Consider the following 25,435-nt stretch of genomic DNA (forward strand, 5'->3'; position numbering starts at 1 on the left):
AAAGCTGTATCTATTTGTTCAAGTCGCCCGACAAATCTATGCAGCATTGTAAGCTGTATCAAGTAGACGAATTAATAATTGGTTGCGGACGCGGAGGCGACATCGTCAGGTCGTCGGGATTTTCCCAAATCCCGAAACTAACGAAGCCGTTTGTTTGAGCGAACAATCCGTAGCGTTGGCTGTGCACCTCGGTACTCGGTAGCTAACCTACATTTTTCCTAATCCCGAATAGGCTTTACATAAAGCTCTTCGTTGTTAGTGGTGTTACTCAGGAATCTGTTGAGAGTTGAGACCCGGCGCTACAGGATCAAAGCACATTTTTATTTGTTTTATTAGCCTAATAGAATTACGAAGGTATCTTTTAATAGATTATTTTAAACAAAATATATAAAACAAGGACCTAACGTTATTAATTGGTCCAAGTATCGATATTTATTAATTGTGCCTTGTTGTTGTACATATTTATTTATTAACTGTAGGTACCTTCCCATTGTCTGTCTCTGGTGCATTGACCTATTTTCCACAAAATGTCCTTTTTTGTTTTACAATTAACAATACACATATCTACATATAGGAGGAAACTTTCCAAATTGGCTAAGAGAATATCTTATATATAAAAATGAATCGCAAAATGTGTTGGTAAGCGCATAACTCGAGAACGGCTGAACCGATTTCGATAATTCTTTTTTTATTATATTCCTTGAAGTACGAGGATGGTTTTTATGTAGAGAAAACGTAAATATGTACCACGGGCGAAGCCGGGGCGGACCGCTAGTACAAAATATAGGAACAAAAATCTGTGTTAATTTAAAGTAGCAGTTTCACAACCAATTAAAGTGCTAGTTCCTCATTCCAACTAAGTACTTAATCAAAGATGACAATGTTAAAACGATTGTTATTCCATCCTCAGCACGCAATGAAATTTAAATAAAAACTTTATAAAACAACTGAAGAGATAGAGCTGAGATGAGGAAGTCGGTGCAGGAATTGGTTTTTTTATAATTACAGAGTGGTCGATGAAAATTAAGACTCCTATAAACATTTAGATTAAATCTTTAAAACCGATTAATGTAATTGCAATATTGCTAAAAGTAAAGGCTTTGTAAATAGTATAATAAATCGTAACGACGATTAAAACAGTTTTCAGCGAACATGGTCACGTGATGATGATGAATAGATAGCGTTTACTTTTCATTGTAGTAGTTAATTTCTTGTATAATACTCGCGTAAAATAAACACAAGAAAGCATTGCGGCAAAAAAACGTATAAATGAAAATTATAAAATGAAAAACTAGAAAATAAATTCTTTGTTTTTCCGCTACAGTTACAGGAACTGAGTCGTAAAACTATTAAAAATTCAAAGTAAACTAACCACTTAACGAGTTAAAGTCATGCAAAATTAACGAAGGATAATGAGATGGGGTTCAGAGGCATTATTGCGAGCGGCTGTAGTTCGGGGAAAAACCTTTCGAGTGTAGCGTAGTTCGTGAATAAGTGATACGACGTAGATTATACATGTAGATATGAAAATATCAATGTTTTACATTTTTGAGAAATAGATAGTATGATTGATATTTCTTTGGCGGATGGCCATTGTGCACATTGCTCACTATCCATACTAATAAAAAAAATAAAAATTGGTCTTCTGAATCCCGGCTCCCTTGGGACTAGACATGAAGAATTTCTCGTTGTTATGAAGCGACATAATGTGGATGTTTTGGCAATAAATGAAACTTGGTTGCGCGACGGGGAGGATGGTCGAGCGCCTGTTGTACCTGGCTACCGCCTCCGCCATGTTCCACGTCCACCCTCTATTCGCATGCGTGGAGGTGGAGTGGGCTTTTATATCAGAGATGGTTTGCAAGTGCGCGTTTTATGTGCGCCTGGCAATACTACTGTTGAGCAAATGTGGCTGAAAATTACTTGTCGTGGGAAAACCATTGTCATAGGTACGGCTTATCGTCCCCCGTGGTTGAATGTAGATATTTTTTTCGATGCGCTATCCGAATCAGTTGGGTCATTTGCGTGGTGCGATGAAATTTTTTTGTTGGGCGACTTCAATATTAACTGTTTTGCATCTAATACCTGTAACTTTAGAAAGTTGAACATTTTTTTACACACATTTAATTTATCCCAATTCGTGACGCAGGCTACTCATTTTACGGAGCATACTGAAACATTATTAGACTTGGTTTGTTCTAATGCTTCGGTTGCCAATATATCCGTTGATTACGTTGAAGCTCTAAGTGATCATGCCTTTGTTTCATTTGAGTTAAGTTTAACCAAAGTGAAAACGATACATAAACAATTTTTTTACAGATCTATAAAGGATATTGACATGAAAGAATTTATGCAAATGTTAGATAATATTGACTGGGCAGTATTACTGAATATGAATGATGTGAATAATACCGTGGATATGTTGACGACTTATATCATATCTATTTTTGATGTATTCGCTCCTAAAAAGCGCTGTAATATTAAACATAAAACTTTTCCTTGGATTACCTACAATATCAAACTTCTCATGAAGGAGCGCGATGCTGCACTCATTCGGGCTCGGAAAAGTAGGGATGATGCTCATAAATTATTTTATAAAGAATTAAAAAAAGACGTATTTAATGCTATTGACCGCGAGAAAAGGGCATACTTTAATAGCTATATCAATTCAAATATAAATAATCCAAAAGAAATGTGGCAGCATATCAAGAATAACGTTTCTATAAGTCCTAACAATAATTATATCTTGCCACCTCACCTTTCGGAACCGAATAAATTAAATGATCACTTCCTAAGTATACCTGGCCACACTAATGTTCCTTTGTCTATCTTATCGTTTTATGAATTCCATCGTCATGGTGACGCTGTTTTTGAGCTTAAACCTACTAATGAACAAGCAGTAGCTAAAGTTATACGTAATTTGACATCACAATCGGTCGGCATTGATGATATTTCGCTTGACATGGTCAATTTAACTAGTTCTAAAATTCTACCAATACTTACTCATATTATTAATACATCATTTTCTTCTAAAACGTTTCCTTCCATTTGGCGAAATGCGCTCATACGACCTATCCCTAAAATTCAAAACCCAATGGAGCTCAAACAACTTCGCCCCATTAGTTTATTACCTTGCCTTTCTAAAGTAATTGAAAAGATAGTCCAAAAGCAGTTAATCGATTTTTTGGAAACCAATGGAATATTACCGGAGCGTCAATCGGGTTTCAGAAAGAATCGCAGCACAACCACTGCCTTAGTGGATGTTACGGATGATATATTATCTGCGATGGATGAAGGCAAAGGGACCCTTCTTGTATTGTTGGACTATTCCCGTGCCTTTGATACCATCAATACCACTCTTCTACTCTCGAAGCTTACATACTACGGTTTTAGTTCAGATACAGTTAAATGGTTTGCCAGCTATCTTAATGGTCGGACTCAAACAGTTGCTGTCCCCCAAATAGATGGTAATATGGCCTATTCAACCTGTCGTACGATCAATAGAGGGGTTCCACAAGGATCTATTTTGGGACCACTATTGTTCATTTTATACAGTGCAGATGTTGTCAATGAAATAAAATTTTGCAAATACCACCTGTACGCCGACGACATTCAACTTTTTATATCTTTTAATCCGAAGGATACAGATACAGCACTGGTCTCACTGAATTCTGACTTAGAGCGCATATATTCATGGTCAGAACGTAACAAGTTAGTTTTGAATCCTGCAAAGACTAAATATATGATCTTAGGCAGCCCCAAAATTGTTAGCAAGATAGAATCACATAATCCTACTATTACTATTTCGGGAAAGATTATTGAAAGAGTACATGAAGCTCGAAATTTAGGTATTGTGTTTGATGAAAACCTCAGATTTGAAAACCATTTTAACACTATTATCTCTAATTGCTTTTACAGGCTTAAACTACTATATCGAATTAGACCCTTTTTAAGCACTGAGCTTCGTATACGGTTGTGTGATTCTCTAATTTTATCAAAATTCAATTACACTGATTGTATGTATGGTTCCAGATTACTCGTACGTACTAAAAAGGCTATACAACGTGTACAAAATAGTTGCGCGCGATTTTGCTGGAATATTCCTCCACGCCATCACGTCAGTCCTTTTTTGAATGAAGCTAAAATTTTAAATATGGAAAGCCGACGTCAAGTGCATTTTTCTAAGTTTCTTTTTGGGATTATTATTAATGAGCGTCCAACGTACCTTTACCAGAGGCTTCATTTTTGTAGGGATAAAGGACGCAAATCGCTTGTCAATGAAACCAGGGGTATGAGTCAAAAGCTACTTATTGTGCCCAAACATCACACAACCGCTTTCAGAGGCAGTTTCAGTTATAATGCTACGAAGTGTTGGAACAACTTGCCTCCACCCTTACGTAACCTTCGTTGCATTAATAACTTCAAAAATAAAGTTGCTGCTTTTATTTTAAAAAAACAACCGTAACCTACTGTAGAATGTAGCATCTCTCTTTTGTGACTATTTATCTGTATGTATGTTTATTAATTTTTTTATTTTCGTTATTATTTATTACTATTTTCTTAATGTTCTAGTATATATGTACATTCCTATGCCTTCTTTTTATATGTATAATATTTATAACGTGTAATATTGTTTATTTTATTAATATAATTTCTATCCCTCTATACTTCGGTCTGTAGCTGTACTTCAAACATTGGGGGCCACTGAAAATCAGTGCTGTGCTGTTGAAGGCACAGCTTAATACTGAGTTGGTCCCCTTTTTGCTAAAGGTCTGCCACACTTTTGTCTTTTTCTGTGTTTTTTGTATTCCTTGTTCTTTTCATTATATCTGTTGTTGGCTTTTGGCGAAATAAATTATTCTTATTCTTATTCTTATTCTTATTCTTATTCTTATAATATTATAAATGCGAAAGTAACTCTGTCTGTCTGTCTGTTACTCAATCACGTCTAAACTACTGAACCAATTTGCATGAAATTTGGTATGGAGATATTTTGATACCCGAGAAAGGACATAGGCTAACTTTTATTGCGAAATATGTACCACGGGCGAGGCCGGGGCGGACCTCTAGTACTTAATAAAAACAAACACGCTAAACATATGTACGTGTTTTTATAAATGTTTGAAATTAATCGAATTTAAGTATTCGACCCTTATAGTAAAAGGAAAAAAACACAACATTAGGCTGAAGTTGCTACATAGTCACATTTATAGACTTGTGAAATAAGTATCGTGGTACCTATGATAAAATAATAAAATATGAAATAAATAGGTAGTTGATCACCACCTTCAATTTTCGTAAATAATACCTTCACCAACTTCTAATGATTAATGGTTTTATTCTAATGAAATATGACAGTTATCCCTATACTGTTATGTTTTATTCTAGCATTAAATGACTCTATTATTACATTCTGAAACCCATTGCATGCAGGTACAAGATTCCGTGGAAGACCATGACCATGATTATAATCTGATATGTACATATATAAAATTCTCGTGTCACAGTTTTCGTTGCCATACTCCTCCGAAACGGGTGGACCGATTCTCATGAAATTTTCTGTGCATATCGGGTAAGTCTGAGAATCGGCCAACATCTATTTTTCATATGTACCACGGGCGAAGCCGGGGCGGACCGCTAGTATAATATATGATAATAATTTAATTGCTGTAAAAATCTCTTATATTTAAAACTATTTTATAAATGATTAGGTATTAATAAAACTTCTCCTAAACCTCTTAGATATCTACTTAAATAGCATATCTTATTTTTCAGATTGTTTGCGCATATTGAGTGAATGTAAACAATTTGCGAGTAAATAAAATTCTTAACCCTAATCTTGCCCAATTCGTAAATTCTAAATATTACAATAATTTATCTGTGTGTTTACTTAGTGTTATCGGCCATGTGACGTCATGAGCATGAATATTTGCACAATCGTATGTGGCCGTCAACAAACAACCGTGCAGGTCCCTACTCGATAATACCAAGGCTTTCCACTTTCCGCAACTGTTACTGCTTAAACAATGTTCAATGCTTGAGATTGCATTTGCTTAATATTTTGCGCAATCATTTATAATCATTGCCCATTATTAAATACTGTATAATTTGATGGAAAAATATGCGTAGATACCTAGTACAGCTAATAAACTATGTTCGTCACTCGTCATGGCTAAAACAAAAATATGTTAGTAATATAAACCGATCGCGTAAAAAACCGCAGCGATCGCACATGTGAATAACAATATTTCCGGTTTATAATTGTAAGAACTGCAAGGACATACGAAATGAGTCCATTCCATAATTCTACAATTACCTTGACAATCTCCCAATGATTGCCCTCGATATCCAACAAACAATTATTATTACACGTTTGAATTGATCAAAAGGTTTCATTCGATCGAAAATTTATTGAAATGAGAATCCCAAATCAGGCACAAAGTATTTACAAAACCTCGACGGAAACTTTAATGGAGATTAAAGTTATATATAAAAATACTTCGAGTCAGTATAAATACGTTTAATGACGTCCTCGAGGGAGGTCATTAGGAGCATAATTTCCGCACAGATAAATTACACACACAAACACCAACAAGGAATTGACTAAATGTGTTAGTTTTATTCAGTAAGTCTAAAGTCTGCAGCAACCAAAAACATCCCACTCAATAACTAAATGTTTATGCAAATAATGTGTAGATGAGAATTACGTGTGCCTTGTTAGTGCAATTCTGGGCAGAGGTCATTGATAACGCAGTCAGACGATCTAGTTTTATTTATATGATAACCATATCGCATCGCATTCTAAATAAACGCACCGACCGATTAAATGTTTACTTTGAAAATATGTATGTTAATGACAGAATTATGGATACGTAATAAAATCTTTTCCGTGTTTCTTCTTCACAACTAAGTTTCAATTTTTATTATTATAATGTCGTTATCAATAGAATTGCTTACCGGAAAATATAAATAATTTATTTAGCTAAAAACAATATTGAATACATAAATCTTTAAGTCGCACATAATCAACAATTATTCATATGATTCAATGCTAATGCAGAATATAATGGTTGGGAAACTAATCTAATCATAATGGTAGTTTTTTTTAAGTATTACAATGCACAGGAAAGGGATAACATTACCACGGAACAATAACAATATAATGAAGTAAATGTCAAAACAATATCTAAAAACAAACTAAAGTTTACGACTTAACCGATTAGTACCTGCCCGTAAACTTTAAAACTGGCACACCGTACGAGAGATAAAACATACCTCAAGCAAAACACCGCGACACTGATCCATACATAGTTTCCATGTTAAATGCATTCATTTCATCGCAAGCACAGTTGGAACTTCAAAGCGAGGATAGCACTAAACGTCAATAACAAGAAATGGTTACACTATAGATACAACACGTGTACAGAGCAACGCGCCGAAACGAACTGGGACGGACGATCTATTATAGCGGTGCGCGTACGCAGGACGGCGACTGCGGACCATTTCCCCCACACTGCTTGCTCCGTTAGATTTTGTCGCATTACGTTTTCTCTATCTTATAAACAATATACTTGGTGACGTACATTTTCCTGGTACATTAATTTATGCTATCGACTTTTTTGATAACCTCAAATGACAAATCTATCGTCTTACGTATTTGTGTCTGTTTAGTATTATTCAATCAGTCTGTACTCTGTACCTACATAATATGTAAAATGTATGGACGAAAAGTTCTTATACCGACTCAAATCTATATTGCCTTTCCAAATTTAAGGTCAACGTGGTAATTATTAAAAGCACAATTCCTTCGCTCTGTAGCTACTTGTATCATTTTGGCCGTGTACAAGAGTAAATAAAATTTATGTACTTTGAGGTAAATATGACAAAGATTCCATTCTACTAATATAATTCTATAGTAGAAAGTAATCATCAATTGAAGGTATGAGCAACTTTGATATGCAAAAGTGCTTCTTAAAATTCAAGGAAAACCAGATACCTATTTTATTTTTCCTAAAAATTATTTTATGCCAAATATTCAAACACTGACGATTCGTATTATCTGCGAAATCGAAATCGTAGAAAGCCTTTAAAATTGTTATCAGTTGCTAACTACTTATTTTCTATAAATTATATACTGCCACATCTTACCAACGTGCTGGATCTTCGACTTACAGGTTCGTATGGCGGCACAAATAATTACTAGCGTTTACCAATGTGTGCCGGAATGGATTACTAGAGCGATTTGCAGAGAGACAGTACCGTTATGCACTTCTGCAACTTTTTCCGATGCATTCGTGGTGTTCACTGCAAGGCCGTTATTCACCGGTTCTGAGACAGGTGTCGTAGTTACCGTCAGGTTTGCGCGAGCGCAGCGTCTCCAATCTTTAAATGTTAAAGTACTTTCTTATCGCTTTGTAACTGGGTATTGGGCACTGGATATACCCTTCACTACATCGCATTTTACATTGGACGCTAATGCACAAATTCTTTGTCGACGCTTACAACATAAACGGTCTTTGAAACTGTTGGTTTATGGTTAAGTAACAAGTACCTCAAATCGACTACACAATATCCAAGGCGCTGTGGTTTGATAAAGCCCAATCACCGCAATCTGTTTTTAAAATTTTTCTAGTCATAACATGACATTCATTTTGTTCATGTTCATTGAGCGTGCATGAATACTACGTGAAAAGAAAATTGTGTTTAAAAATGTAGTTAAATGAAGGACGTCAACGTGATCAAAATAATGCCCAGAAAAACCATCTCGACTGCAGCGACCTGCCCTCGACATTCCACATAATTTAAAACCTGACACAAGCTGTTTCTGAATACGGCCTTACGACTTTCAAAAGATTTTTTTACCTAATGTACAAGAAAACCTTGCGGCTCAGCCTCGGTGTCAAGCTAATAGAATTTATAAGTTTTGGCTATTGCGGCATATCTTTCGCCAAAAGGCACAATAAATAACGTTGATTAGGCGTCCGCGTCTGTATATATTTACGAACTCTAGACAGTTCATTATTAAAGTCTGTTTAAAATAGGCTATTACGCGTAAATGGAAAGGTAATACATAATCAGTTTCATGAAAGTTTTTCACCGTTATTTTGTTATTCACCGTTTCTTCCGTCTCGTTCTACCGGTTCTCCCAGGAGATGCACACCGAAAACAAAGATGTTATAAAGATTACAGCCAAGGCGCTTAGAATATCATTGTTTTTGGTTTCAGCGAATGTTCAAGTAATATTCAGTGTTCAAAATTAAAATGATAAAGTTGGGTGTTTTCTGTTATAAAGCAATATCTATGTCATAAGGCCTTTCTTTGTACACTACTAGTGACTAGCTAGTTGATATTCAAAATGTAAAGACGAACTTCTCTGAAATCCGCTCTTCTGTTATTGAACTACGATTTTATAGACAGACTTGCCGACATAGGTACAATGTGTTAAGCAGTAAAATTAGCATCCCCTTTTTAGAATGGGTAAATATCGGTGGTTCGGAAGTTAACAAATGCTATAAAAATTAACATACTTACAATATGTATTTTACAAAAAAATTGGATACAATACTAAAATGAAAGGCGAGTCACAACATCGAACTGCGAGTCTAGACAAAAGACTTACCGTTATGGGAAAATTATATTCCAAGCTGGACCCATATAATTAAAAACACTCTGTTTATTCGCCATTGCAAGAAAGTTATTACCTGAAACAAAAATTATAAAGTTAGATTTTTATGTGATAAGTTTTTAAGGATAGATATCAGTGCTCTCATATCACTGTGTACGATTCCTATAGAACACAAGAAATAGTGAATTACATATTAAATATAAAAACTTGGTGAAGTGAAGAATTTACTTTAATAAGTACCTAATTAATTAATTATCAGAATAGATTGGTAGTATGTCTGGGAACCTAAATTGTAAGATCAAAACAAGCGTTAATTTCGGTGCTCTGTTTTGATATAAATGACTGGTTACTAAGTTACATAATATTATAATTTAATTTCATCAACCACAAAATCCACCAGGCTGATAAGCTCAATTTGATTGTAGGTAATGTATCTAACTCGACGACGACAGCAAAAATATTCAAATCGAACCCATCCGAAGAGTGTTTATTTTCTGGGAATATCCATAAAATGTCACAAACGTTTGTAATATGACAGGATAAGGGTTTGTACGAGTATGTTGTCTTGCGAATATGGTTGAGCCGCGGCTGGCGAAGTGAGAGGGACGCGATGTAATATCGCCGTTATGAATAGCGGAATATGGCATTCAGAAAGTATTTTGTCGCGGTATAAAAATTCACAACTATACCTAACATTAGAATTAATAGTCTTGTCATCTTTTCGGAATACGTGTGCTGGAAAAACACGCTAGCGCTCATTCTCTTGTTGAATATGAAATGTTGTGCACATTTCCTGCTTGCCGTACACGACAAAAATTATTTTAACGTTGTCCTCCCTGTGTATATAAATTTTTAAGTAAATAAATGTAAGGTTTTTTTTTAATCACTAAATGTGTGAACAACCTTCAAAAACAAACATAGGTCAATACGTGCAGCACAATAATGACGCCAACTAATTGTGTATTAAAACTCGTTTTGCGTAAGGGGGTCAAGTTCGGAGCTAATGTCATTATCATCTTCGCCATAATATAATATAATCAATAGACTGAACCGAAGTCCACTACGGCTTGTGTTTGGTTAGCCAATAGTTCAAATCTGGGAGAGGTGGTTACGAAACGTTCATTACGTATAACTTAATTTGTGAATTCACAGTCGAACGTCACAATCGGAGGAGAGGACCTTGCGTCTAACGAGTAGATGCGACGGTAAGCTAGCGTTAGCTGGCGAGCGGTGCAAGGTCAGCAGTCAAGTGTACGACACAGGGTTACGATATCTTATGTACATATCGAATAACCACAGCATTCCTACCAGCGAACAAACGTTGGTCACGCCTGATGAACGTTTCATTACAACTATATTGCCTTCGTTGAAATAGTTAAATGCGTGGTTTTTACCTGGTGCCTTTTTTGAACATGTATACAGAGTATTTTTTTAATCGCTATTTAGTATTAGTTATTTGTTTTTGATATATGTAATTAGCTTAATGAAGGTAACTTATAGCGTATTTTCAATGCCATAGTACTACATATTATACACATATTTAGCTCGGAAAAACACCACAAGCCCGTAAGCAACTTACATAATGAGGGTGTTAGAAAACATTCAAATGACTAAGCTTAATGCATACAAAACATTTACATTTACACCGTAATCCAAGTTGCGAATGCGCGCCATGCTCGCAACATGCATGTAAACACCATAAATTGTGTTTGTATTGCATTTGGAAGCTACGTTCTCTAAAGCCTTGTTTCCACTTGAGCATGCTCAGGCGAATGAGCGGCTCATTTGGCCGAGCCGCTCAAGTGGAGACGCCTGAGCATGCTCGGGCCGCGCGTGCTCAGGCGTCTCCACTTGAGCGGCTCGGCCAAATGAGTCGCTCATTCGCCTGAGCATGCTCAAGTGGAAACAAGGCTTTAAAGGCTTTGCGTAACACAAACGCTCCTTTTATACGTGCATATAAGATGGAAGTTTTAAGTGAATAAATGAATGAGGTAATGGAACATCGGATAGAGCAGGGATCTTAGGGTTCAAGTGATTAATCACCCGGGGACTCCCGATAAGAGAAGCTCGAAACTAAATGGGTTTCTCGTTCGCTTATATAGAAATCGAGCTATTTAAATATACCTAAATATAAACATAGGAAAGGGAAAAATTAATGCCAATGACGTCAGTACATAGTCGAGTGTGCTGTAAGCTATATTTTTTAATATTAAGAGAGATGTCAAGGAGGCGTTTGCGAGTTTCTTAAGAAGTCATTCGTCGATGACCCTCTGATGGGCCCAAGTGTTCACTCGAGTTCTTGTGGCACACCGCCGAAACGCTTCAACGATCATCTGTGTACACTCGGTCAGAGCCTGCGCGCGCATCGCGATCAATATCCTTGGCTGCGTCGACTTCGCACCGGCTCGTTTTGAAATTTCTGAACTCATTTGCAATAAGTGACAATTTTAATAGCAAACATTAAACTTCAAATTTTAACGGCCACATCGACGGTAAACTGTACGGAACGATCGGTGCGAAGTTACGTTAATAGCAACGCGAACGTAGTTTGGAAGCGAGCATCGATACTGATAACTTATTTACGACTACAAGTAAAGTTGTAGTTAGTTTGTAGAGTCAGTGTCAATATCCTTAGAGTGGTCCAGCAAACGATAGCCTTAACTCATAAAGTAATGTATGATATCAGCGCTGTTTAGTAGCGCAGTATCGCGCAATAACCGTAATTTCGCGTTATTTCCCTATAAAGAAAAGCTTTTTCTCCTCTTTCGTAACTTTGCGCCTGCGAAAATAATTTTTGCCAAATATTCTAAGAAAAGTGAACTTTCATTTCAATATTAAACATATCAAGGTAATTGAGCAATTTAGTATAATGGGACTTTGAGATTCTGTTATCTGGTGCCGACAAAATGCCGCAGGCGTCTAATTTTCTTAGAAACAGCTAAGAATCCTGATACATAGTATTATATTGGACGTTTTATGTCTAACTTCTAATTTATATAAAACAGAACTTGAATTGAACACGCAATATTAATTTAAGCAAAACTACTACGACCTTTTACAACTTAAATTAATAAGGAAGACAGTATAACTTATAAAATAAATTAACTTTGATCCGTTGCCATCTTATTATAAACTAAATCCAACGAGAGAACATTAAATAGTTGAACGAGGAAAACAAACAAAACACAATTAAGTTGGAGTTGATAAGTGTCTGACTCTGGAGCAGAGTGAATGGGAAAGTTGGAGCGAGTGTTGGCAAAGTGGCCGGCGTATAGAGGCGTATTGAAGATGTAACGTGCTCAGGAACTAACAATAGAAGTTTACGCCGAGCGTCACAATGACACGGGTGGGCGACGCACGGGGTTCATTGAACGCTATTGTGCATCTTCCAGGTACAATTTAAAAAACATTTACGCGTTGTGAGATTTTTGCGAAACCTGTCTTGGCTCTTTTACAGCGCGTCAAAGGGCAGGCAAGGGGCATTTTACGAAAGTTTAAATACGTCGTGTCTAATATAGCGCTCTCCAACTGTGTCGTGCTGCACACGTGTTGTCGTAGTTAAATATAAACCGGCGGTTCAACGCACGAGGGGACGATACGCCTAACCTACTACTGTAACTACTCGCTTACTATCCGATGAATTAATGTTTATGGTATTTAGTTCATCAATTTGTAACATGCTCTAACAGTGCTCTTGTTCATAATTACATCTCTAGACTCGCTGTATGAATAACTTTTGTTATTTTATTAATAAGCGTATATTGTCTGATGTCTCACTATTCCGAGACTATTGTATGTGATAAACAAAAATAAATAAGGGCATGGTCCTGCATACATGAAATATAAGTACATAATTAGTTATCAGTGACCTGGCTGTTTGCTTATTTCGCTCACACTACGTACGTATTCACATTATGCTTACATGGTGGAACAAAGGCGAACAACATTGAGTCATCACAGGAAAGCCAACAACAATGATTTATAAATGTCATTTATTTTGTTTCCGTAAATATTTATTAGAAACTGGTTTGACATGGTGTAAAATAATTAAATATAAAGTAGGTTCATCTGGTTTTACAACACTCAGAAACCGCGGGGATTCATTCTAGCACAATTCCAGTAAGCGAGTAGTGATACCACGAGTGCAACTTTTAAAAGTGTATGCAATGGGAATGGCGAATGAGTTAACTGTATCGTCATAGCTGCTATTGTTTGTTAACGCTTCAGCGCTTACGTTTCTTTGCCTAGATGAGGACACTCGAGTGAAGTAACAATCACTATTTAACGAAACGCTTAATATAAGCAAAAAGCCCAACGGAATATTCCATGTAATGAAATGAACGAATTGCCAACGGCCAGTATTTTCGTTTGTTTTTACGAGGAAAGCAGATAGCTCCTTTAAATCTAATTTCGTTAATTGAACCAAGTTCGTGTTTCGAGGCTGTTACGAATGTAAAGCATTGAGTTTTGCTTTAATTTTACGAATTCATTAAAATATAATAACCTATTCAGAGTCCTACAAGTTGAAATTAAATGTTGCCACATTGAATTTCATGCTTTTTTCGAATTTCGAAGTTTATAAGATTAAGTACATAAATACTGTAACTAAAATGTGTTTATGGAAAATTTACATGTTTGATCAAGTAATAGGTTCGAGGTTTCGAAATCGAACATTTAATTAATATTGATTAAATGTGAACCTAATTGTTCAATTAAGTCACGTTTCAAACCACAAACGGTGTCGATATTTGTAAACTATAATGACAGAAACACTCGCTTATTATGAAATCGGTTCGTTTGTGAACCTTTATGGGCGTTATGAGCGGAGGCGATATTAACGTTAAATTAGTTTTGGCACAAAGCTGTTCGTAGTTCGGGAAAATACCACAAGTTCATGCTATTGCACTAACTGCGAAACAGCCGTCGGTTATTATCGTAAAAACATATGATAACTGTGGACGAGGATTTTGGGATTGTTCAAATATCTTGTTTTCAAGGTATTTCATAATAAAATAAGTATATTAAATACTGCAAACGTTGTGTACTTAGGTATTTAAGTATTGACAGTATGTTAATTATTAGTTATTACCATTTAAATACGTAATAACAACAAAAGTGCGATACAACTATCGATATTCTGTTGAGACTTGAGACAGGGAAGACCATCAATACCGATTCAATCATATAGCGACTACAGAGCACTGAGCTGCAAGGCATGATTATATCATCTACTATGATTTTACTTATGTATATATATGTAATAATGTTTTATGTAATAATATAATTAGTAAAATTTTTAAAATAACGTGTGTAAATATTTAAAGAATGGTAAGAAACATGATAACGGCGGCTATGGGTGCTAAGGATCAATTATGGAAATCATTTCGTAATGTAGAGCAAACGCAAAAATAACTATGAGCAATATAATTTTTTCATTGAGTTGATTGATTTTTTGCAAACCTAGTTTTGGAAATATGGGTCTCAAGACTTACCTATCCGTCCATTTATTTTACGACATAGCTATTTCCTACTTCACACTATGTGGCGATGTTATGATTTGTGAGTTTTAGAAGCTTCAATTGCTTGTTTCGTAAATGAAGATTAGTCGATTAGTTTGTTCTAAATATTACTTTAAAAACTCGGTTTAGTTATAAGAAGCGATATCATATTTCACTTTAATCCTCTACGATACAGCGTGCCGCCCTAGCATTTAAACCCGTAACCTTTGCCTAATAGCTAGAGAGCTAGCGCAAAGCTACCTGTATGTATTTGACCAGACCTGGATTTTTGTGTGTTGATTCCCCTATACCTACTATACATGAGATGAGGAGTCACTAAGCCCAGAGTGGTGGACGAGCCGCGCGCTTAGGTAAGACAGGTGGTAATTTTTGGCGAACTTTGAAACCATTTGACCACGTCTGCCATTTTGATATTTGAAAATAGATTATTATTACTATCGGAAAATAACAATGGCAGACCATTATCACGCGGATAACATTCTGGCAGACACTTATGAAAGTGCTGAAAAAAATACAATTTTGAAAGTATTTGACCAGATCTGCCATTCATATATTTTATTTATAAGGGTCTTAAAAACTTATTTTCGAAACGGCAGACATTTTCATTGCGTACAGACTTCAGCAGACGACAAAAACTAGCTACTACATGGTCAGATCTATGCATACAGTACTATCTCTGTAGCTATTTTTTTCCATATATATCAATATTATTCTCACTCTAGCCTATAGTATTTTTATTTTATATAGTTACTAGCATTCAAATAGTCTAGGTTTTATACCTGAGAGGGCTCTTTTCGGTTCCCACTCTAACGGTTATTGCCAGATGTTTTCAGTACAGATTAGATACTAGCAGATACATCACTTCCATGCAAAAGTGAAAATTACTACGCTATAAATAGCCTAAAAAATAGCACAAAGTCGATATTGTGTTGCCTACCGTTCGACTCAATGGCTAGGGTTGTAACTACCTTTAATAATTATTACCAAACTAATAAACCGAGTGATGCGAAATAACCATAATTCTTTTATAGTTTGATAAAATGATCAGGCAGGTATTTTCTTTAATCCTTTACTAAATTGTATCGTTGAAATTATTCTTAATCGCGTAAATTTAATAAATAATCATATGGAAAACACTTTTCATTTGTTTTTTTACTTTCATGCCACCACTATACAATAATTACGTTGTTTCGGTATTTTGACGAGAAAACGCAGGAAACATCCGTTGTATCATTTTAGATAGATTGTATACATATTTTGTATCTGTAGAATTGAAATCAAAGCTAAGTATATGTTGTCTCCATTCTTTTCTTATCGGATTGTTGATCCCAATGCGAATGCGTCACTTAAATTTTATAAAAGACAATTAAGAACATCAAAAATAAAGTGATACGTAAATATTTCACAGTGCAATATATTATGTAATTAATAATAATTATATATTTATGAAAAAATAATTACATCAGATTTAATAATCGCAAATGTTTTGAATGTACATATGAATAAATGATTACATCATAACAGTAATAATCACAATTGTTTTATTTCCCATTTGTTGCAACCCTAGCATATTTTCATGTAGCAGCAGAAGTACCTACACTGGCGGCGCGGCGCGGCGGCCGCGGCATCGTGCGACATCAAAGGCATTGCCTTACTAGGTAAGTTTATAATGATTAATTCTTTAATAATTATTTTTGACTTTACTCATTTCTTTTATTATATAATTTACGTTTTACTTTTACAGAATCCGATTCAATGGATTATGAAGACGAGTCACACAACGCCATACGATAGTGATGATGAATGAACATTTCAATAAATGCATGCGTGTTGTTTTATGTTGTTTTGTAATTGTTAATTGTTTCTTAAATCTTTATATATAAAAATGAATCGCAAAATGTGTTGGTAAGCGCATAACTCGAGAACGGCTGAACCGATTTCGATAATTCTTTTTTTATTATATTCCTTGAAGTACGAGGATGGTTTTTATGTAGAGAAAACGTCAATATGTACCGGGGCGGACCGCTAGTTTTAATTTATTTTTGCATATTTTGTGTTTTTTAATTTAATTTAATTTATCGTTTTAAAAATAATTTAGTAGGTATACCTACATACAAGTATTGTAAATTCTGGTTTAAAAGAATTATTGAATATATGTATAATACAAATATCAAGCATCCATACTAATATTATGCGAAAGTAACTCTGTCTGTCTGTCTGTTACTCAATCACGCCTTAACTACTGAACCAATTTGCATGAATTTTGGTATATGGATATTTTGATACCCGAGAAAGGACATAGGCTACTTTTTACCCCGGGAAATAGGATAGGTTTTATCCCGGAAATCCCACGGGAACGGGAACTATGCGGGTTTTTCTTTGACTGCGCGGGCGAAGCTGCGGGTGGAAAGCTAGTAAAGAAATAAACTAAATATTTAAATGATGATTTGTTATATGCAACACAACTTTATATTTGAGATTCTTTACAAATGTAGGTATTTAGTTTTGTATCATCAAATTTATAAATTTTATTCCATAGTTTTCAAAATTAAATGTAAATGACCATAAAAACATTAATAAAGTAAATCATTGATGTAAGGTCAGGGAACGTAATACTGTATATTATATACATCTGACCATGTAGAAGCTAAGTCTTGTTGACTGCTGAAGTCTGTAAAGTTTTGTTGTCTGCTGAAGTCTGTACGCAATGAAAATGTCTGCCGTTTCGAAAATAAGTTTTTAAGACCCTAATAAATAAAATATATGAATGGCAGATCTGGTCAAATACTTTCAAAATTGTATTTTTTTCAGCACTTTCATAAGTGTCTGCCAGAATGTTATCCGCGTGATAATGGTCTGCCATTGTTATTTTCCGATAGTAATAATAATCTATTTTCAAATATCAAAATGGCAGACGTGGTCAAATGGTTTCAAAGTTCGCCAAAAATTACCACCTGTCTTACCTAAGCGCGCGGCTCGTCCACCACTCTGGGCTTAGTGACTCCTCATCTCATGTATAGTAGGTATAGGGGAATCAACACACAAAAATCCAGGTCTGGTCAAATACATACAGGTAGCTTTGCGCTAGCTCTCTAGCTATAAAGCAAACGTCCGTCCCTCAATATGACCGCTCACCTCATCGAAACAAAGACAAAGAGGTTCGCACGACCTTGCCGGCGTGTGCTATCTGTATCTATAGTCTGACGAACACGGAAGCGCCTAACGAATCAACGGATCAACGCCTCCAGCAAACTTTGAGCACACGAATTACCAATTAACCGTATGGAATACCCACCGACGTGTCTTTTATAAACGCTACGAGGTAAAACGAGATGATTTTTTCGTGTTCTTAAACCTGATTTATCGAGCCTTAGGTAAGTTTTATATTCAGATTCAGATCGGTCATCAGAAAATGTAGTAAATGGAACGAGTTTTATTGTATTATACATATATCAACATAATATTATAAAAGGACGTAGCTAAAAACACTAATGTAATAATTTTACGATTGCATAAGTATATCTATGATTGATGTAATAATATCCCGATTCGAATGCTGATACAACAAAATATGAAAACGTACCTTGGAACCTTAAAAGATTTTTTACTGGTCACTAAACTTCTTTTTTATTCGGATATTCATATTGCCAAACTCACAACAAAGTACTTTATAATGAGACCGCAGTAATTTAGCGGTTAGGTTATTTTTTTCAAAACTTCACCGACTGTGTACGTATTTTCGATCGCGTGCGTTGAACCCCCGCATTCGAAGCCGTGCGGGAGCAAAGAAATTGATTAGAGACACGTTTTTCATTTTAACAACAACAGCAGATATATTTATTTCATGTATGAAAAATTCAAATAATATATCACGTAGAAATATTTTGCATAATTCCCTTTTATAATGCAAAACACTCGACTCGCGTATTATAAACGTAAAAGTATAAAAAAGAACTGTGGAAAGTAATAATATATGCGTATACTTTTAAATTACTGCAGTGAGCTCTCGAAGCGATGCGGTCGGTTATACCATGGACTAATAGAATCTAAAGAGGACTGATGATTGTCATACTAGAGATCGTACCCCGTAATTTCAGCTTATTGCTAGATGGCGCTCTCATTTGAGCTTATTATTTAATTTGCAGTTTTAAAAGCGCCACCTAGTGACCAATTTTAGAACTAAGGAAACAGCAAACTATCGATTTTCAATTATTACATCTAGAGGGCGTTGTTTTAAAAACTCCGGTGTTTTTGAATTATTATTTTAGTTTTTAGGGAGCATCTAAGGAAGTGAGTACCTCTATTACGATTTCGACACCCACTACAAACATTCGACATAGTGATCAGAGTAGTGTATATAATATAATTATATTATATATATTCTTTATTTTCTGTTAAAAAAATGTCTATATCTTTTTTCTTCTTAAGTATTCCCTTGTAAACAGTATTATTTATATGACCATAAAATACGGGAAAAGAAAAAAAAATGTGGATGTACAGCGATGATGTTAGTACTTTTAGAAACGATTAAAGTTTTTATGTAAATAAGCCGCAGTTCACGACAATAAAAATAAAACAATAGTTTTATTCAACGCTTCAAAAAAATACTTTATCGAGTTTATACTAACGATGAACGTTAAGTTTTACATTTATTACATAGGTAATATTTTAATTTACAAGACAAAAGTGAAAAGTAAATCGTAATAAACATTATAATTCAAAATAAATAACGTCGAACAATGCGTCGAACACATTCATTCAACTATGACATATGACGCAGGACGCTTGCAAGAGAGATAGATATATGTGTCAAAACAGAAACTTTTACTTTTATTTCTATTTATTCGGTATAATTACGACTTAATAGTGATAAATATGATCATTATAAATACAAATAGGAATTAACAATATCACGAACACGTGACACAACTAGTATTTTACCGATTCCATACGTGGTCATACATGTTTCAAAAGAATAACTTTTACTATTATTTCAATTTATCCGGTATAATTAAGACTTAATATTGATCATATGATCATTATAAATACAAATAGGAATTAACAATATCACGAATACGTGGCACAACTAAAATTTTACCGATACCACCCGTGGTCATTCTCCTTTATGCTCTAATTGTTCGAGTATTTCTTTGATAAATACAGTTCATAGCAACGCGGTGGTGGAGCATCATAGAGTAACTTATATAGGATTGTGGAGCATCTTAAGGAAGAGAGTACCTTTAATAAGATTTCGACACCCACTACAAACATTCGACATAGTGATCAGAGTAGTGTATATCTTTTATAATATAAAAATGAATCCCAAAATGTGTTGGTAAGCGCATAACTTGAGAACGGATTAACCGATTTCGTTAATTCTTTTTTTATAATATTCCTTGAAGTTCGAGGATGGTTCTTATGTAGAGAAAACGTGAATATGTACCACGGGCGAAGCCGGGGCGGACTGCTAGTCTTATATATAAAAATGAATCGCAAAATGTGTTGGTAAGCGCATAACTCGAGAACGGCTGAACCGATTTCGATAATTATTTTTTTATTATATTCCTTGAAGTACGAGGATGGTTTTTATGTAGAGAAAACGTAAATATGTACCACGGGCGAAGCCGGGGCGGACCGCTAGTAATATATATTATTTAAATTCTTTATTTTCTGTTAAAAAAATGTCTATATCTTTTTTCTTCTTAATTATTCCCTTGTAAACAGTATTATTTATATGACCATAAAATACGGGAAAAGAAAAAAAAAAAAGATGTACGGCAATGATTTGAACCAGCATCTATCGGTTTTTAAGTACGAGACTCATCAATACAGCTACGGGCACCTATACATCTTACGTTGAAATTTATGCTCTAATTGTTCGAGTAATTCTTTGACAAAAACAGTTCATAGCAACGTGGTCCATGGTCTTAGATCATTAAGTAATGGATGGAGTACGCTGGCAAATGTTCTAACTAAACTTTCTGCTGATTTTGGTGCGGGGAAGGTAACTCACACTATTGAAACACAATCACACATTCACAAAAATAATTTGTGTCACGAAAGTCGTAAAAATTTATGACCTTTTAAGCGACGAGTTTTTAAATTCAACTCTATCCCTAAGTTCATAAAGATTAAATTTGTATTTCATTCCAAGTTGTCTCGTGGGGAGTGCGGTTCAATATCGCGTTCTAAATTCAACTTTATAACTTAGATCATAATGATTAAATTTGTATTTCTTTAATGCCTCAGCCCCCGGAATCACAGACACAATAGAAAATCTATTGTGTCGTGGGCCGTGGTCCGATCGGGCCGCTCGGTGGTCAAGGGGCTAAAAGATAGACTCGTAAGGAATGCGGTTCATTATCGCGTTTTAAATTCAACTTTATCTCTTAGTTCATAAAGATTAAATTTGTATATTTTCTTTCCATGATGAAGCATCAATGATCGAGTAAACGACTCGATTATTTGTCTTGATCATATCGCTAAACGATACATCGACGATTATTAGAAATTGCATTTAATTAGAAATGTACGTTAAAAAAATATACACAAATGAAAGGTTATTCCAACTTTTTTAATATTCGACATGTTTGAATTGCTTCTGCAAGGCTTGACAGTGCAAAACGGCATTTTTAGCGGAGCACTCGCAGACGACCTTTCGATGTTTTAGCCTAGGAAAACGCAGAGTGTTTGTAATCGATTACGCAAGTAGTTTTTATGAAAGCATAAGATTTTTCGATTCGAATAATCTTATACCTCGACAAAAGGGGAAACACCTGCGAGTGTTATCGATTACTTAATGATCTAAGTCCATGGTGGTCACGAAGTCACTCTCGAACAGCGATGAACGAAGTGACAAAAATAGGCGGTCCATCCTAAGGAGCGCTGGTGCAGTGAACTCCCATAAATAATTATAATAAAGTTGTGCTCATTCATTTAACAATTAATATATCTTTTATTTTAAATTAAATTTATCGTATACCTAAACTCCAATACGAATATCAAATGCCTAAATTCCTTCGCGAAACAAAAGATCACGTAAACATAGCGCAATCCATTTTATAGATCATCTTCATACTTGATAGTATTATTTTTTTATATTTATATTGAAATTGATTCCAGAAGATAACTTTAAAAATTCATTTTGTTACTTTTATTAGTAGGTACGATCCTTATAAGTATTTTAGTGTATTCAACCAACTTAAAAAAGTGTGACTATTTTACAACAATTTGAATATGAATTGTATACAATATCGAAGCTTTTTAAGAAATGTATAAAATACTTTTTTAAGAATTATTATCATACATAATATTATGATACCGGCAATATATTATTAAACCCGGCATTTTATGCAATTCTTAGTAAATGTATGTTATTCCGAGAAACAGTCGGAAAGAAATAAATTAAATTCGTCAAAACTGAACTTTTCCTAAGTAGCAAACACATTTGCAAATGTGGGTGGCTTTTGGGGTAGCTATTAAGTATTAACCAATATATCCATGGTGTATCGCTCCTCGTCCCAAAAACAAAACGAATTAAAAAAAGATTATTGTGCGTGCACTATCGTTTTCGTGATTTGAAATATTTGATACTTTATAAGAGTAAACTGTATAAGTTTCATATTCCAATTATTTGTAACTAGCGGTCCGCCCCGGCTTCGCCCGTGGTACATATTTACGTTTTCTCTACATAAAAACCATCCTCGTACTTCAAGGAATATAATAAAAAAAGAATTATCGAAATCGGTTCAGCCGTTCTCGAGTTATGCGCTTACCCACATTTTGCGATTCATTTTTATATATAAAGAAAATTTAATTTATTTAATTTATATTACTTTGTTCTCATGCTTTGAGTTAAAATTGTACCGTAAAATAGCGTTTTTTGTTAAAAATCTGTAATAGCACCCTTATTGTGGTGCTTTTTTTTTGTAATGAATTTACTACGCTACTGTATTTTCTTTGTTTTAGACTTTAGTTCAATACTTAATTAAACACCCATACAATTTTGTCACGAGTCGCCTCTGGTCAAACTAACCGTTATTAGTGTTACGTTTACTCAAAATACAAAAATGAAGAAAGTATTATTTTACGCTTATTAAATCTTTAAAACTAAAACAAAATGATGTGGAGGTAGGGAGGTGGATTTCTTCAATCAAAAAAGGGAGAGACTAGTATACTCGACCGGCCGGCCGTAAAGGCCCCGATTATTGATGGCGGAAAGTTGTATATATATGCTCTGTAGCGAAAACATTTCGCTTGCGCGATTCAGAGCAAAAAATAACATTTAAATAAAAAAATTTTTTTGCGTATTATATTTTACGTATTATATTTTACGTTATAGTTTACGTTTTTTGCGTATTATATTTTACGTCAAGATACTATTTGGCACATTGATTTTTTTTGTAGCGACATCTCTTAGCTTCATTAAACCGACTTAATGCTCTAAGGCGACATCTAGTTCTTAAACGTATAAAAAAGCTTATAAAAATGCCAAATGCTACTGTGAGTGACATCTATCGACAAAATTGGGAACTGAGAAACGAGTTACGTTTTTTACTATGGCGATTGTAAGTCTTCTTGAGTAATTAGTCTATGGTTATACTCAACGGTCTCCTATTTTAACTTTAAATTGTATGGAGGATAAACTCCAAAGTCATTTCAAGAATACGTTTCGCTTTAAAAAAAACTAGCAGGTGTCGGGACCGCTGGAGGTCGCATATTGAACGAACAAAAACCGTCTCTTTTTACGTAGGCCACAAAAAATCTTAAAACTCAGATTAAACTTTATTATGATTTCAAGACTGGCATTCTTAAAAATTATTTTTGTGAATAATTTCCGGGCTGTTCTTGCTAATTAGAAGATAAACAGTAGTGACGTATCAGTGCTGGCATTGAATTCTCGCAATGATAACATTAAAACGTTTTTTTTTTAATATTATATCATCAATGCTATCAAAAAGCTTCCTATTTTATATTTAACTTCCTATATTTCTAGCGGTAAATATTGAAGCTTTTATATTAAAGGTAGGTAAATAAAGGTACCAACTAAATAAATTGTGAAGGAACCGGAACCGGTATGACTCGTCGATTTTTAAGCTATTGCATAGCTTCTATCGCGGGCCTTGAGCGCGGGGACCGAATCCAGAAATTGCGTAACGAAAAACCTCACGCTCCCCACTCTGACGGGCGCGGAGGTGTAGCTTGAAGGCATAGCATGCAATAGCTTTACCGCGGCAGTCCACGAGTGCCACACGTCTTTTTTTTATAATAAAAACAAATATATACCGTGTGATGCAAACGTTATTAAAAAATATTACCTGCATAGTGTAACGTCAAAAATACATGAGAGCAAACGAGCATTGAACTTGAGATACACAAAATAGCTGCTGCAAAAGTGGTCAGGTACGTATCGGACTCAGTCTCTTAAGGTTCCTGACAAAGTATAAATTGGTGACAAACTAAGCTTTGCCGTTGGAAAATAGCAGTTTCCATATGTTAAATGTCGCGGTTTTCGCAATATTTTCTTTGTGATGTTAGCTTACAGATATAAAGATGGTCTTTTTTTATTTGATCCTATATTTGTACTGATTATTTTCATGTGCTTTATAAAACACTTTGGGAACATCAATTGATTCTGTAATTTGCTTCATAGAAACATGCATACAAATGGACTTTTCAAGAATGAAACTGAATATTACTCTTCTGATATCTATATCGATATATGTATCGGTAAGAAATAATAGTATTGTATCTATCTGTTGATTGAAAATAAATAAAAAAGTAATAAATTGGGTATCGCACAGTTATAACAGCTCGCGTGCTGCCCTACACTTACGAACCGTTTAAATTACGTTAAATCGATAAATACTCAGCATTTATATATTACGTATAGTAAACGATACATACATAGTTGATAACACGTAAAACAAACATATTTTTAAAACACGCAATAATTGGACGTATTGTAATTACTCATTGTGCCTTCACTGCCTTGCTGCTTTTTGTATGCAAATTATTATTTTTTAATTGCTGTAAATAAATTGTACGATGGATTTTATCCTTTTTAAATTGAGAGACTTTACAATTTGTGGGTAGTCTTTTATTCAAATTAAAAGTTTTATTAAATTATTAATTGCAAGACAAACACGCGACTACGTAGACAGACCGTATCGTATAGGTAAACTAAGTACTTATGGTTATGCTCCTTTATTACAATAGTAATAACTAATAACTATTATAACAATAATCTCAAGATCCGCATACAATTAAGGTATAACACAATCGGAAGCTA

At 34.6% G+C, this 25,435-nt stretch overlaps 1 protein-coding gene across 5 annotated transcripts in view; it reads right to left on the reverse strand.

Moving 5' to 3' along the window:
• Window positions 1-25,435, reverse strand: part of gus (splA/ryanodine receptor domain and SOCS box containing gustavus) — a 70,403-nt gene that overhangs the window by 25,564 nt on the left and 19,404 nt on the right. The window contains exon 1 of one of the 5 annotated variants that reach the window (XM_089706163.1): window positions 7,276-7,915. The exons of the other annotated variants lie outside the window; for them this stretch is intronic. The gene's annotated coding sequence lies outside the window, so the exon portion shown is untranslated. Of the gene's footprint in view, window positions 1-7,275; window positions 7,916-25,435 lie in introns of those variants that run through there. 5 annotated transcript variants of the gene reach the window in all.

The sequence above is a fragment of the Colias philodice genome, chromosome 17, assembly GCF_061535455.1.
Source record: "Colias philodice isolate Cphi_HAF_F1 chromosome 17, ilColPhil1 Martin Lab GWU primary, whole genome shotgun sequence".
Taxonomy (NCBI): Eukaryota; Metazoa; Arthropoda; class Insecta; order Lepidoptera; family Pieridae; genus Colias; species Colias philodice.